The sequence below is a fragment of the Mytilus galloprovincialis genome, chromosome 3 (assembly GCF_965363235.1).
Source record: "Mytilus galloprovincialis chromosome 3, xbMytGall1.hap1.1, whole genome shotgun sequence".
In the NCBI taxonomy this organism is placed as follows: Eukaryota; Metazoa; Mollusca; class Bivalvia; order Mytilida; family Mytilidae; genus Mytilus; species Mytilus galloprovincialis.
The window spans coordinates 107,466,296-107,483,742 of NC_134840.1; positions in this window are offsets into that span (position 1 = coordinate 107,466,296).

Genomic DNA, 17,447 nt, shown 5'->3' on the forward strand with positions numbered 1-17,447 from the left:
GCTCAGCATGCTATAAATACATGCTAATTAGTCGTTGTTATTCCTTCTAAATATTACTTCCATGGTTATACCATAATAACCTATAGTTTCTTAAATCAATATCCTTTTAACTTTGGTGGATAGTCACATTAGCTATTATTCCTGAACTCCATATTTTAATCATCATGATCATATATGTATAACAGCACATAATGTGTTAAGAGTTTCTGTCCCAATGATTGTGTAAAAACCAAATGGCCAATATACTATGTGCTATAAATCAAGTTAGTGAACATATTGAAGGGAAAGTTAACATGGTCATTTGTTAATTAGTCACAAATGTGTTTCACTATATGTCCATGATGCAAACTTTAAAGTTTATATATGCAAGGTTGTAGTCTAACTGAAAACCTCTTTACTTCATACTGTGAAAGTCTTGGCATACATGTAGTGTGAAAAGAATGAAAATGACACATTTTTATGTTATTTTACTAACAATGTCAAACCTTGAACGGAAATGATATGAACCTAAAGTCTTATATTATGGGAAGGGGCACTGACTGACCTAAAAAAAGGGGGGTTGTTGGTTCCAGTCATGCTTCAGTGATTCCATATATATAATAAACAAACATTTTCCAGGGAAAAAAGAAGGACTGGGCTACCCTGGATCCGACTATAAATGGATAAAAGATGTCCCTTTGAAAAGGAAACATCATATGGAAAGGCTTGCATAATTTGGTAGACCAAATTCAATGTACTTCCTCCGTTGACAACCACATAACTACTTAAATCATCATTTGTGTCTGTCCAAGTTTATGTTGCAGCATTTGGGCTTGTTTTCTCTTTGGACTTAGGAGGGATTATGCGCCTAGCATGTATACATTTATCTCATTCACGTTTCCCTCCATGTTTACTTTCCAAAGGGCTGGGAAAGATAACTTAGATAAGAATGCACACATAATAAAGGTCCGGTGTGGGACGTTAATTTATTGCTCATTTTTTATATCTAGGAAAAGTTATTTAAATTTTGGGAAGAAATTATAAAATTGAGGTTTTTCAAACCGGTAACTAATGGTTCTGAGGAAATTTAATGCGTAGATAAACGTTCCAAAATTTGGAACGAATATTTCGAAAGCCGGTGGCAGTGATTGATGGAGTAAAGGAAAATAGTTCCGGAACGGAAACGATCACTGTCCGGAGTTTGGAAGATAGTGGCCGTACCGCAAAAAGGTACGTTAATATTAGCGCAATTCTTTACATTCTGGGGCCGCAGAAAATGATATTTAACTCAAATTTGAAATACAATATGAAAAATTCGTAAATTCGAAATTAAATGTCTGATCAATTGTGAAATAAAATGAAATTAAATCATAGTTAAAGTCTCTCAATATTTTTTAACAGTTCACGTCTGAATAATTTAACACTACAAGTCTATCTAATAACCGTAGTTAATTGAACAGTCTATACATCCACTAATTTCTCCAGGGCAGACAAGTTCATTTACTGTCATCATTTGTACTGCGTATTTCCAACGGATAGAGCTTCACAATCGGACGGTTGGTGATTCCTGTGTCGGTCTTGATAACAGCTGATCGAATGAGTCCATCCTTTCCACGAACTAAATCTTGTACAACTGCTAATTTCCACATTATACGATTTGTGTCATTGTGTACTTGTACAATGTCACCTATTTGTATTGTTTGTTCGTTTCTTCCAGATGTACGGTGGAATTCACGGAGTGACGTCAGATATTCGTGTTTCCATCTTGAGCGAAAATGGTTGATTAGTTCATTATTTCTCTGTAGATTTTTATTCAGTTTCACGTGCAAATCTTCGGAAGTAACACTGTCAATATTCTGATCCGATCGGTTGTCAAGTCGACGACCATATAAGAGGTGCGCTGGCGTCAGCGGTTCGGGATCTTTAATATCAGTAGAAATGTGAGTTATAGGACGATTGTTTAGAGTTCCCTCGATTTCGATTATAATTGTATTCAACATTTCCGTAGAGACACATGACTTTCCTAGTATTGCTTTAATTGACTTTTTCGTGAGTCCAATTAGGCGTTCCCAAAAGCCTCCAAACCACGGTGCACGGTTGGGTATGAATTTCCACTCAGTTCCTTGATCGGCAAGTTTTTCTTGCATTCGGTTGTCTTGGCTTGATCTTGTAATCTTTTCGGCGGCTGCCTTGAAGGTTGTTGCATTATCGGACAACATAATCCTTGGTGTAGATCTCCTAGCGACAAATCTTTTAAAAGCAAGCATGAAAGACTCCTCGGTTAAGTCTGTGACTATCTCCAAGTGTATAGCTCGTGTAGCGGCGCAAGTGAATAAACAAATATATGTTTTGCTTAATTCGTTGTGTTTTCCTTTTGTATACAAAGCTCCTGTGAAATCAACGCCGGTTACTGAAAAAGGATAATCGTAGTTGACTCGATCTTTAGGTAGCGGTGGCGGATCGGGTGCACTATAAGGCATTCCTGATATTTTAATGCATTGAACGCATTTACGAATTTGTGATTTTACGCACTGCCTTATTCTCGGTATCCAATATTTCTGTTGAATATATGCGATTGTACTGTCCGGCATGTAAAGTCTTTGTGTGTGCATCCATTACGATTAAGGACGTAAGACTGTGGTGTGTTGGTAATAACAACGGATATTTAGTACTCTCCTTCACAGGTGCGTTTTGTATTCTCCCGGTAGAACGTAGTAATCCATTTTTGTCTGTATATAGTTTAAGTTGTCGAACAAGTGGCACTTTTTTCTGTGACGATGAATTCAAGCTTTCAATTTCATCCTTAAATGTTTCCTGTTGTACTGTTACTATTAGAACTTTTAATGCTTTACATCGCTCCTCAACACTGATAAATCCGATTGACCATTTATCTTTTGAATTCCGTAAATTCTGTATAAAACGCAAGACGTATGCTGTTACTCTAATTGCTTTTTCTAAAGATCTGTATCGTTGTATATCTATACATGAAATTGTCTGTGTTGAAGCATTTTTACTTTCATCGTCTGTATTGTCATCACTAACAGTTACCATCGTGCTGCAGTCTTCAATTTTCCTCGTCCATGTCGGCCCATTTTCACTATTTAAAATCCATTGTGGACCGTTCATCCATAAGCTGTTATTATAAAGGTGTTTAGCGTAAATTCCGCGAGTTAAGTAATCAGCTGGATTGTCATCTGTTGGACAATAATTCCATTCAGCATTCTCTGTTAATTTTCTTATTTCTTTAAGTCGATTTGCTACGAACGGTTTTAAGTTTTTTAACGATTTAATCCAACTCAAAACAATTTGACTATCGCTCCACATATACACATGTTCTGTTGTTATGACTTTAAGGAGATGCGTTGCTAATCTGGCGCCGATAAGCGCGCCCATAAGTTCTAAACGTGGTAATGATATCGATTTTACGGGTACTACTCTGTTTTTAGCCATGACGATGACCGATGAATTTACTGTAACTAAGTAAGCACAAGCTCCGTATGCTAACTGACTGGCGTCTGTGAAAATATGTAGCGACGTTTTCTCGTTAATAACTCCTTCCGTTAACATTCGTGGAAATACTATTTTGGTAGCCTCCTCGATATCTAAAGCTATTACCTGCCATTTACTTCTCAGTTCGTCGGACAAACATTCATCCCAATCCAACTTTGCCTTCCATAAAGTCTGCATAAACAGCTTAGCTTTCACCGTAATTGGCGTGATTAATCCTAGGGGGTCGAAAATTCTAGACGATGTGCGCAAAACCTCACGCTTTGTTATCATTTTGTCTTTTTCCATAAATTCAATCTGTTGAAATTTCAAATCGTCGGATTCCCTATCCCATCTCATGCCTAAAATTTTGACTATGTCGTCATTGTCGCCGATCTGGTCTCGTCCTGCAACGTTCTGTAACTCCGTACTATTAGAATTCCAAGACCGTAAGTTGAATCCTGCCTCTGACAATAATTTTCTTGTCACTCCGTGTAGAATTTCAAAAGTGACTGTTTATCTGTAAAACTGGTCAGAACGTTATCCACGTATACATTTCTCTGTAATTCTGTTGATGTAGTTGACGGATTGTCTCTAAAATGTTTCATTAGCGTGGCGCTTAACATGAATGGCGAACAGGTGGCGCCGAAAAGTACAACCTTAAACCGGTAAGTAATCAAACGGCTTTCTGTGTCCATGGGATTCTCTAACCAATAAAATCTTGTGACATCTCTGTCATCAACATCTAATTCAATATGCAAAAATGCTTTTTCAATATCCGCTGTAACTGCATATTTATACATTCTAAAGCGTACTAATATCTCCGTCAAATCAGTCATAATTGGTGGATATGTTGCTAGGCAATCGTTAAGACAAGGACTACTGTCGTTCGCTCTGCAGCTACAGTTATATACTATGCGTATCGGGGTGGTGACTGAATCCTTTTTTACGGGATGATGCGGAATGTAATGAACCTTGTTTGTGCATGTACTTTCATCATATACCTTTTCAATGAATCCTCTTTGTTCTTGGTCTGTAATTATCTCACCATACTTTCGGAACATCTCGGGATCCTTCTTAAGGCGACGAATAACTCTTTCCGTTCTGCGTTTTGCGATGTCTTCATTTGTCGGTAGTTCTGGCGCATTCTCTCTCCATGGTAATTTCGTAACATACTTATTATTTTTCTTCGTAATGGAGGTTTGTAAGTAATTTTCAATTGATTCAGCTAGGTCTGGATCATTTTGTTCTTTAGCGTCAATTCCCAACGATTCAAGCTTCCAAAATTCTTCAAGATCGCACTCTTCTTGTTTGTGACATACTAGTATATTCATCATTGAGAAAGATGCATTACTGGCTCGTGTAGGGACAGGACCGGAAAGTAAATATCCAATTTTCGAGCTAACTGCGGTTGGACCGTTTCCACGGACTATTTTGTCTTGAACTATGTCCCAGTAAAAATCACCTCCAATTAATAAGGATATTTCGAACTGCTCTCCTTCCATGACTGGGTGTGCTAATTGTAGACCACGTAAATATGAAAACTTCTGTGTTATTCCTATGTTGTGAGTTTAAAGTGGTGAAGCAATGGTTGGTACAATTAAAACTTTAATAGGGATTAATTCTCCTTCTGTAGACTTAAGATTAATTGTTGTTTTGTCAAGATTTCTCACCTTTTTTGTAGTACTTCCAAATGTAGCTATACTTAATGTTTCAGACCCCTCTTTTTTAAAGTCCAATTTAGCTGCCAGTTCTTCGGTTATAAACGAGCGTTGAGCTCCCTCGTCAAAGAGTATTCTTGCATCTATACATGTATTTTTGTGAACGACTGGACTGAATGCGGTTTTCAGTAAAACAGTGGACCTTTCTTCGCTAGCGGTATACAACATAGAAGTTTCTGTGTCTACTTTATTTTGCGATTGTTCAGTTTCAATATGATGTTTATTTGAGTACGAGTTCTGTTTACATAATGAAGAGTGATGCTTCCGGTGGCAACACTTACACGTATTCTTGGATTTGCAATCGGCTATTTTATGCTTACCTAAACAATTAAAGCATAACCTCTTTTCTTTTATAATGGATACTCTTTTATCGTGATCTGTGACATCTTTACATTCGTTTGGCCAGTGGTTTCCGTCACAATATGTGCATTGTTTCTTCCGATTCGAGTTAAATGATTTATCTGTTGTGTTTATCGGACGGGTTTTATCTGTGGTTACTCGTTTAACGCCTGTTATGAAATTTGCGCTAGGGGTTGCGGTTGAATACGTCTGTGTATAATCTCCGTATCCGGACTCTTGAATAGAAATCTCTTTACCTATCGCGATTCTAAGCGATTGAATATTCCAACTGTCACTCCCGTTTTCTCGTGTTATATTTTTTCGTACTTCATGCGGTAGCTTCCCGAGAATCACTGGTATCAATAGCGATCCGTACATGTCCTGACATTGTCCGAGAGACTCTAGACCCCGTATGTAAGCTTCTGATTTGTCATGAAATGTTCTCAAACTTTCTAATGTATCATGTGGTGCGGATATATCAAGTAGTGCTCTCATATATGCATTAATGATTTTATGTGGTTGGCCATAACGGTTTCTTAATAATTCAATTGCTTTGTGATAGTTTGGATTTGTCATGGTCAATCCTGAAATTACGTTTGCAGCTTCAAATTGAAGCAATGAGTTCAAGTACGAAAATTTCTGAATGTCAGTTAATGTGTGATTGTGATGAATCGTGGTTTCGTATGAATCCCAGAAATATTGCCATTGTAAAATGTCTCCATTAAAATTGGGAAGAGATAGCTTTGGTAGGCGATGGTTATTACTTGAGGTCGAACTTGACTGAGATAACTGCTGACTTGTGTGAGTAAATGGGTTTGTGTACGGAACAAACTCTGGTGCGCTTGAATCTAGTATCGAAGATGCTGCTTTTGGTACGGGTTTTAAGAACTTTTTAAATTTTCGAATTTTACCCTCTAAATCTAAATAATACTCATCTGTTTCAAGAATTTCATTTGTTATATCTTCTGATTCGACTGCATTTAATATCTGTTCGTCTATTGAGGCTAACGTCTTCTTTTTCTTCTCAATTGCTTCGAGCAATGTTGATACTTCCTCCGTGTCTATTTCTGAAACTCCGATGGCTTCCTCCAGTTTTTTAAAAACTTTTGTTACTGCTGCTTTGTTCCCCGCTCTCAAGGATTTTAGTCGGCTGATGTCCATTCTCTCCGTTTGAAGTCACGGCACCAATGTAGATTATTGCGTTGCGTTGTGTATTTGATCGTAAGCTAACTAAGGCGTTAAAGATAGAACTACGTCTGCCATTATACGTTTCTATTCAATACAACATAAAGTATTACAATTACGCGACGTCACGAAGATAGTGGCCGTACCGCAAAAAGGTACGTTAATATTAGCGCAATTCTTTACAATGTGTAAACCGGGGCTCTTACTCACAAACTCAACATAAAAGTCCGAAACTTTTATTCAGTTTGTGAGTTAATCGCCCCGGTTTACACATCAATAACCTCTAGAAAAAATGTGTTTAATCTTATAATGTTTTACCTTTATCATGTTTATTTGTTACTCTCTTCCCCGGTTTTTTTTCAAGTCCTTTACCAAATGAAGAATAATATGTTTAAGTGTCAAATAATATTTACAGTTTATAATGGAAAATATACAACTATCAAGTTCTATATCATCCCTCTTAAAACCTTTATATTAGAAGTCTTATCATCAACAAAATATTTTGTTCCTGTTTCGATTCGGTATTTACCTTCTACACACACAAAAATATGTTAGTCCACGATCCCTATTACTTTTATAAACGCTGAACCTTAACCCTTTCGGCGCCAAACCGACAAAAATGTCGTTTACCGCTAGCACGCCAAAACGATTCAAATTAAGTAACATAAAAAATATATATCAACAGCAGCAGTTTGATGCTCTAAACCTATATAGTTTTAAAGAAAAATAACGTAACATGTTTCAAGTAAAAAAAAAACATCTTCTGATGACGTCATGGTCAACTATGACGTCATTTTTCTGGGCGTAAAGTTAATGATGGACGACGGCGATTCGGGATCCGAATATGAATCGGACATACATATTTCAGACTCTGAATCAGAGGGAGATGAAGAACTGGATGAAGGAATTCCCATGAATAGGGGACCGTGGTTCCCTGTATTAGATCCAGGGACTTTTTCATTGCCGGAACCAAATTTTCATGAACAAACTGGACCGGTAAATTTTCTGCCAAATTCAACAATTTTGGATTACTTTATGAAATTTATAGACATGCCGGGGAGAAGTGTTATCGACCTGTTAGTTGCCGAAACAAATCGATATGCCACCCAGTGCATTGATGAAAAAAGTAGACCCCCAAGAGTAGTGCCAGAGTTTGCACGATTGAAGAACTGGACTCCTGTGACACGCCAGGAAATTCTGGCATTTGTTGGACTAGTTCTTTCCATGGGTGTTGTTAAGAAACCTACATATGAGTCATATTGGGAGAACAATCCTAGATCATGGTCTATGGAAACACCAAATTTTGCCCAAGTAATGTCTAGAAATAGATTCCAGGCTATCTTGCAGTTTTTGCACTGTAACAACAACGAGACAGCAGTGCCACATGACCAACCAGGCTACGACCCACTCCACAAAATCAGTCCTGTTATAGACATTTTAAATCAGACATTTTCAGAAAATTACAGGTACATGTACGATAAATAAAGTGTCCGATAGTACTTTTTGGTTCAAGAGAATACAATACATCTTAAGTTATTAGGAGAGTGAAGATATTATATATGTTGTTAAAGAATGAAAATTTTATTACATTGTAAATATGAAAAAAGATCAAATTTACACATTTCTCACATTTTATTACATTGTGTAACCAGAAACACATAATACATTAGCCTTGACTTTGTGTATAAAACTTGTCCAAAGTTAATTACAATGTTGTCATTACTGCATGAAACAAATAAAAGTGGGCAAGAAATAAAATCTAAAAAATATATATCTGTTTACATGTTTTTTTTTAAATTTAAATATATACACTCTACGCGTGCATCTGTAACAACGATTTTTTTTTTATTCAAAAACGTAAAGTTTGCTTTGAATATTAAAAAAAAATCACCTACTGTTATTATTCTTATATTTTTACAGACTTAACCAGGATGTTTGTGTAGATGAAAGAGTTGTGGGGTTTAAAGGCCGACATCAGTTAAAGCAATATTTGTCCAACAAAAAGGCACATAAATGGGGGATTAAATTGTGGGTTTTAGCGGAATCCTACACCGGCTACACCCACCAGATTAAAGTATACAAGGGTAGACGAAACGAAGCAAGAAGTGAAAATGGACAGGTAAGGTCAATTATTGCATGTTGTAACTTTTTTTAAATTTAAAGTTCCTTTACTATATATTTTTTTCAAGATTAAATTCAATAAATGGGCATAACGCGGCATAGTGATAGCATATAGTTATGTTTTTAGAAATAATATACTTCCCTTGTCCATATTTTATATATTATCTTGAAAGAAATCTAACAGCCGGTCACCGTGAAACACTTTTCGGTAAACCAGCCTTCGTTTTGCCTAATAGAATCACTTGTTCGTGTTTATCCCCTGTTTATTTCAATATATATTTTCAGGATCTATTGAATAAAATTAGTGGCTTAAAACTTCAATATTCTCGTGGGATTTTCTCGCTGTATTAAAGACCCATTTGTGACCTTCGGTTGTTTTCTTTTGTTTGGTAGGGTCATTGTCTCTTTGACACACTCTCCATTTTCATTCTCATTTTTTCTTACACGCCAGGACTTCACAAATAAAAACATATAAACTCAAAGCATTGTTTTTTTCAGGGGTACCAAGTAGTGACAGAGTTGATGACACCTCATTTAAACAAAGATCATCATGTTACAGTTGATAGTTTCTTTACAAGTCCCAAATTGGTACATGATTTGAAAGATAAGGGTACATTCTGCACAGGAACTGTAATTAAAACCAGACGTGGCATGCCAAAAAGCTACCGCACTGCTAAACTTCAAAAAGGAGACATGACAGTGAAATATCAGGGACAACTCATGGCAGTTTTATGGGCAGATCGCAGACTTGTTACCATTCTTACAACAACTGGCTCTGCAAGGTAAATTTAAACGTATATTAGATACATGTATTTTTATTTTAAAATACAAATATTGGATATGATCGCCTATGAGACAACTATCCACAAGAGAACAAATGAAGTACACAATGTTTCATCAAAGTAATGTTGAAATTATAATCATTATAATATTATTGTTTCTTTAATGATAATTTGATCAAATATACTATGATCGAAAATTAAAATCAATACGGTGACATATTTATTGCTGCACAAGTTAAAAATGTCGGTACAGACACCACAGAAACTTATTTCACAATTGAAATAAATTAATTTTAGAACAGATGATTTTAAGCTAAAACAAATAAAATCTGTATATTGAGTTTACTTTTTTATAAATGCATTTTCGACCTTCTTGAAAATATATTCATGTTCTTGAAGAAAACTAAATGTTTATAAATTTGTAGCATGATTAACACAACAAACAGTAGAGGAAGAGATTTGGCCATTCCATCCGCTGTTAAACGTTATAACTTTACAATGGGTGGAGTAGATCTCGGGGATCAACTTCTCTTACAGTTTGAGCCAAATTTTAAAAGTGTGAAAATGTGGAGAAAACTACTTTTCCATCAATTAGTTACTGCTGCAGGTAAAAGATAATTTGCAAGTTTAGAATATATAAATGTTTGTCGAAAGACATTGACATATTTCTTTATAAAATAAGGAGAATGTTGATTGACAATGAAAAAACTATCAACAAAATTCATATGAAATGGATCGATTCAAATTTTTATATATCGAAATGGATTAAAAGATAATAGAAAAGCTACATATAAACTTGTATAGTTGTTACAGCAGATTTCAGTGAGTATGTAGCTAAAGGTAATCTCTTTGGTTACCTTGCTTGTTAGCTGAACCGTGAAGTCATTGTTAGGTTAGCTAAACTTCCCTCCTTTAATAGTAGACTTGCCCAACAGAAAACCAATCTATCTCACTGTGGGACTAAGCTACTTTAAAAGGATGGTAGTATAACTTACCTAACAATAACTTCACGGTTTAGCTAACAAGCAAGCTATTACCATTAGCTACATACTGACTGAAATCTGCTGTAAAGAAATCACATAACCTGTATAGTTGTTCAAGAAATGAAATAACCCTAATATATATTTATCAGTCACTGGCCTTCTCTTTCATATATTTTTTCACCTGGATTTTTTTTTTCGAAATGCATTTATTTATTCGTGATTATTTCAAGAACAAAGGTTAGACACATTGTCATATGCTGAAATATTTTTTTGAAATGTTTTTTTCTATCATTTTTCTTTATATTTTTTGCGTATTTGACATGTATCTTAATCGTACAAGCCTAAATTCATTTTGTATTCATTTTTGTTTTCTTCTTTTGATTTACTCGTGGAAGACATTGGTACGTATATTAATATGTATTATTTTTATTCTTCGTTTTCAGTTAATGCCTTCATCTGTTACAAAAGAACTTTTGTTGTTGAAACAAAGCTAGACCATTTAAAGTTCCAACAGCAATTATGTCAGGATTTGATAGGAAATCATAGAGATGGAAGTAGAAACCAACAAATAAGAACAGTCAGGCTGGAGCATCGACAGTTGGGCAGAATAACTGAGAGGCATTTCCCAGAAAGAATACCAGATGGTAAACGGAAGAAATGTGTGGTGTGTGCCGGGACAGACAGATTCAAGAAATCCCGTATTCAGTGGTGGTGTAGAATTTGCAAAGTTGGACTCTGCGTCGGCAGGTGTTTTAAAAGATATCACACCAGAATCAACTTTGAGGAATGAGAATACAACTTTTAAATGTTGAAAGTTTTTGTCTTATAGATCATCATGCAATAAAATCTTTTTAATTCTTTCATAATTGTTTTTATAAAAAAAAATTATAATACGATGATTGGCAACTTAATGATGAAATGTTTGATTTTAAAGGCTTCTCACCATAACAATAAAAAAACAGTAAAATTCTGCTCTTTGTAAATATAATATTTAATGTTCCATATGCGTGCCATGTCTCATGTGTGGTATAATTATTCCATTAACGTTAACAAAGTGCATGTGCTTGTACGTCGCATGTTGACGTTACGTTACGTATAGTTTATAGTAACGTCATTCACATATGTATGGCAACGTAACGTTGTAACAAAACAACGTCCCGGCGCTGAAAGGGTTAACGAGTTCTGTGCCATAGGGCCAATAAATTGGCCCCAGCAACATCTGAAAAATGCCACAAGGCCAATATGTTGGCCCTTAATTGGTAAACATATTTTTCATATTTTCTGAACAAATACGGCTTTATGTCTTTTGAAATGTTGAAAATAAGTTGGTTTGAGAACTACGACAGTTTAATTCAAATAATTTAACGGTTTTATTTTGTATACTGTAAACAATAGTTTGACGTTGACGTTATATTACGTCACTTTCACAACAACAACAGGTACCTGCGCTGAAACAAACACAACGTTAGAACACTGTAGCCATATATGAAACTTCAAATTAAAAAAATATATATATTTCTTATAGACTTGAATACATCGGTTTTACTGTGTTAGAAAGTTCTTCATACAATCGAAATCTTCATACATGTTCTTCTATCAAATTATTATCTATACAATATATGTATGGCAAGATAAGATATAACCATGAAGGAATTAAGTTTTTGTCAGACACAAGAACTCATCACTATCATAAACGTATACGTATATATGCATACAATTTCAAATATCAAGAACAAGCGGTCGATGTCGATAGTCCGTTTTCTAACTGTTCGACATGTCACTTGTTCATTCTTGAAAGCCTTCATATTCCCGTCTAACGATGCGAACTGTTTCTGATTGTGTTGACTATTAATGCTTGTATGGTTATTCTGTCGTTTATCTGTACAAGCGGTTGCATTTCCTCTCCTTTCCCAACAAACAAACGAACGAACCACTACTAGTCTGCTTTCTCTGGAGCTCATCCTCAATGGCTCTTATACGTCAGGAAACTTACATGTATACTAATAATGATTGTTTCAAGAACAACGATGTATGGACGAACTATTCTAAATTCGTCAATATCAGTTATGCAGGCCTAAAATATAACTTTTATTACAACTACTGTATTACTTATTTGGATAAATGACGGCTATCATGTTCAAGATTGCACAAATATTATCATAGAATTAAAAAAAAAATCCTCAAAAATCCTTAAAAAAAATAATGCCTTACCTTAGATAATTGGTATTTTTTCACAAAAAGTTCGTGTAAATGATTGTCAAATGATTTAATTATGTAAGAATAAAATGTTAAAAAGAAACTAAAAAAAAAATCATGTATGTTGTATTTTTTGTCAATTAAAAACTTTAAAATTGCAATAGTTTTATTAGCATTTAAACACAGCCAGATTTGAATACAAGTTAAGAAATTCCGGTAAAGTCAATGATATCAAACAGATGTACAATGGTATATCAAATTGGGTAATATTGCATTTAGTTTTTATTAAAGATTAAAACTACTATTTTTTACATAATATTTGAATCTTTACGCCAATTGCCGCTAAGAAAGTAATCAAAAATTGTTTCCTTTTATTTTTATACATTTTCGGAATTACGAATCTGAATTTTATTTTCAATTAATTTACACAATTTAATTATTGAATCTTTATTCTCATCGTGTATTAAATCTTAGTGTATTATCATCGTGACATCATACTCTTTCTAATCCTTTCTGTTTATCCTTTCCAAATAACAACATTTATACCTGTGTACGCTTGAACTCACACCTGCGGCTAAATAGCTACAAGGTAAACGAATTGACCTCAAGCCGAGAAATATACAGTGACCTTTACAAAATAATATACACACTCTGCTCACACATTAGTTGCATTGAAATGATTATCAAAACAATAACGGTAAATAGAACTGAAATATTTTCAGTTCAATATCAGTAAAAATGTTCAATAAATATTTTATGAATAAAATCTCAACAATAATTAATTAAATTTATTCAAAAACATTTACTAGAGATAATTGTATAGGAGTTTAATTCAATCAATACAAAACGGTATATGCATATTCATTTTCGTTCATTCTTATATTGTGGTTAATAACTACGACCATTCGTCAGCTGTGCGCTTTTAATTACGTATATTGTCGATAAGCTATAAGAGTTAAACAGATTTTATTTTTTCCCAGAATTCAATAAATCGGGCTAAAACGTCACGACCCACTCGAGAATTCAACCAAAAAAGTTACAAATACTTGATTTTCTCCGTTATTAGAAGGAATATGAATTTAAAACTTTGCAAATGTGTTTTTTATGTTAAGATGAACATAATTAGATGATAAGTAAAAAATCGCGGAATTTCCCTTTAACTTAATTTGATTTTAACAAAAATTGAATATATGGGGTTCTTTGATATGCTTAAACTATACATGTATTTGAATTTTTGAAAATGGGCCCAAGTTTCAAGTTGGTCCAAATTGGGGTCCAAAATTAAACTTTGTTAGATTTCAAAGTGTGCCAAAATTCTAAAAAAAACATTATAATTTGGGTTTTTTTTCCAGATTTAGAATGTGACTTTTCACTATCATCACAGTCCACTCAGACATTTTCCCAGACCACAACCTCTGATTGGGAAGAAGAAAACATGGCTCCAAGAAAGATTTTCAATGCTGCAATGAAAATGCTTTCCAGAAATTTTCCAGCACTAAATTCACAGCTAGAGTTGCCAAGGACTAGCCTCAAAAAGTTCATCCTCATATTATACCAAAATTATTACAGAAGCTATCCAGCTGATTGCACAGTATGTTGCACCAGGTCAGGAAAATAATATTTTGACGGATGTGTGCAAGAAGTGGATATCATTAAAAGAAGACAAACCTGACACAATGACAGAGGCGTTGATTGCATCCTATCAACAGCAGAACAACAGATTAAGTCAGATACAAATTTTATCCCTATTTGCAAATAAACATACAAAGGAAAGATTAATGAAACTGGTACCAGGACTTAGTGTTTTTAAAATGGATGCTGCCCGAAGACATGCAACACTAACATTTCCAGGACATTTAATAAATCCATCAAATGGGCCAATGCTTCATCAAGGGAAATACAAAAACTGATAATAAAGTTTTGGGGTCACTTATGTTTTTCATGTTAAAAAAATCATACTTTCTATAGAAGAGGGGCGAGTGATATCAGATAGACATGTAGTTGTTAATTAATGTTATTTTTTTTTTTATAGAAACAGCTTTTTCTGTTTTAGTAAAAACAAGTTGGCTATAAATTTTAGCAAGGAATAACTAACTATTCATGAATTCTTTTCAAAATATTTTGAAACAAAGCGGGTTACTTTATTTCTGAAAATTGTGTTTTTGTTCTATTTAAGTCATCTCCCTTTTTTATAGGACTGTTCTAAAATCTGTAAATACATTATCACAATAGGTTTGTATTAGAATCTTATCATATCAACCCTTTTATGTTCTATTTATTATTCAGCAATATTTGATAAAGTACTTTCACAGAAAATAATTTGTTTTTAACAGGCAAAAAAGGTGTTTAGCCACCCCCTCTCCAATCATCTTAAAGCAACCAAACTTCATTTTCTAAATACTGTGTGTATATTGTTTCTATGTAGTCTGCTTTTTATTAATTTTCATGTAGACCAAATTTTAATATCTGGTAGAATTATTATTTTTAAAAAAGTGTGTCATTTATTTATTTTGCCTTTGCTCAAATTTGTTGCCAACCAATAACACCATGATTTTTAATTGTCCATACTCACTGAGATATTTTAAAAGAATTATTTAATTTAATGTAGTCTCTTGTATAATCTGAGTAAAACCTCACTTCCAGTGTTCATTTTTAATAAGTCACTATTTACTTTATTGAATCTGGAATTTTATCAATTTTTCAGGTTTAAAAAAAGGGGGGATAGTAGATTGGAAATATTATATTCAATATAATACTTCCATGGGTTTACCTAGAAACCAGATTTCATAAAGATTGGCAAATGTTGATTCCGGACTATTTTGCATGGTTTTCTCATGGACAGGCTCTTAATTATATATAGTCCAATAGATTTAGAGAAGATTTCTATAAAAGTAAACAGATGACGACGGATGAAGGACAAGACGACGTTTGGAGACGGTTGAAGAACGACGGGTGACAACCGAAGATCGACGGGCGCCAAGTATTTAGAAGTAATTGATTGACCTTTTATTCCAGGTGAGTTAAAAAGGGTTTAGGATGTTTGTTCCAAGCGGAACACATATAATGGCATTGTTTATACTGACAAAGTTTCCAGGCGAATTTCTGTTAGGCAGGAACAAATACAACTAGACATAGCTTAAACTCGAAAATTAAAAAGTCATTCATAACAGCAAAGGAACAATCTGTGATAAAAGGAGCCCAGTTGGTCTTCATCAAAACGATAATAAAGCCTGGTAAAGTGTATCTCGAAAAAACTATAACACAACATTTACTGTGCTTTTCAGGTCGTATAATCCTTTCCCAAATAAGAACTTCCCTTTTGGTAAAACTGTTTGTAGTTAGTTTCGTAGTTAGTTTTGCCTCAATGACGTTAATATATACTTCACAGTTCATTTATTTCTGTGAATACATCATATTTATAGGTAATTATAAGATTTGGTTTATTTTGTGCGTTAACTAAAATGATCCAAATATGATATGTATAATAAATAACAACAAAGTTTACTTACTTTTACTCATTGTAGTTAATTGTAGGACATTTGTGGAATGAGAGTTATATGCTTAGATAGCATTGGTCATCAAATATGCCGCATGGTTATCAAATATGTCCAGGTTAATATCACATTACCTAATAAGAGAGCATAAACTTGTATATTTATTTTATTTATTATTTCAGTTTCAGCAAACAAATTCTGTACAAACCAATAGAGCAGTCAATTCATAGCTAAACGGTATAAGTTTTGAATTATGTTAAAATGAGAGGCGAAAGTTACCAGAGGAAAATTTTAACTCGTCAGTCGAAAATAAACTGACAATGTCATAGCTAAAAAAAAGTAAAATATCAAGAGACAAACAATAGTACACAAAACACAACATAGAAAACTAAAGACGGCAACAGGAATCCCGCAAACAAAATTGGTGTGATCTCAGGTGCTCCGGAAGGGCAAGTTGATCCTGTTTCACTTGTGGCTCATGTTAGTACAAACCCGGTAATAATTCTAATTCGGTAGGTCACATTGGGGGGGGGGGGGGGAAATGATACTGGAGACCACAAAGCAAACGTTATCACATCAACATTATTCAACAAGATCAAAATGAATCGTTTTGTTTGCTTACAGTGGCACCGGGATCCAGAACTTTTTATAAAGAGGGGTCGCTGAATGACCTGGTGTGGTCCGCTCAGGTCATGATTCATTGATTCCATAAATAATCAACCAAAGTGTCCAATGAAAAGGGGCCCCAGGCCCCAAGGGTCCTCTAGATTCGCCTTTGAATTGACTTACTTCCGCATATTTCTCGAAGTAATTCAAGTAAATGGACTTTGACCCCATTTATGAACTGTTTAATAAGTCATTTTTTTTTAGATTATATACATTTAGTACCCACAGTATTCACTGTTGTTTAAAAATACATAATTTCCAGTTATAGTCAAAGTTTTTCTGTGTTGCTCCAGTCGTTCCTTTTGGACGACCCACTCATGCAGTATATACACAGTCAAAATTGATATGGCAAGAAATGAAACTTCATTTTTGTACACTAATAAAAATCTAGAAATATATTAGTGTTACCTTATCTGTGATGTCCATGCATTCCCATTCGTGCGTCTTAAAATATTGAAATTTTGAAATTTTCAGAGAAAACAATGAACTATTATC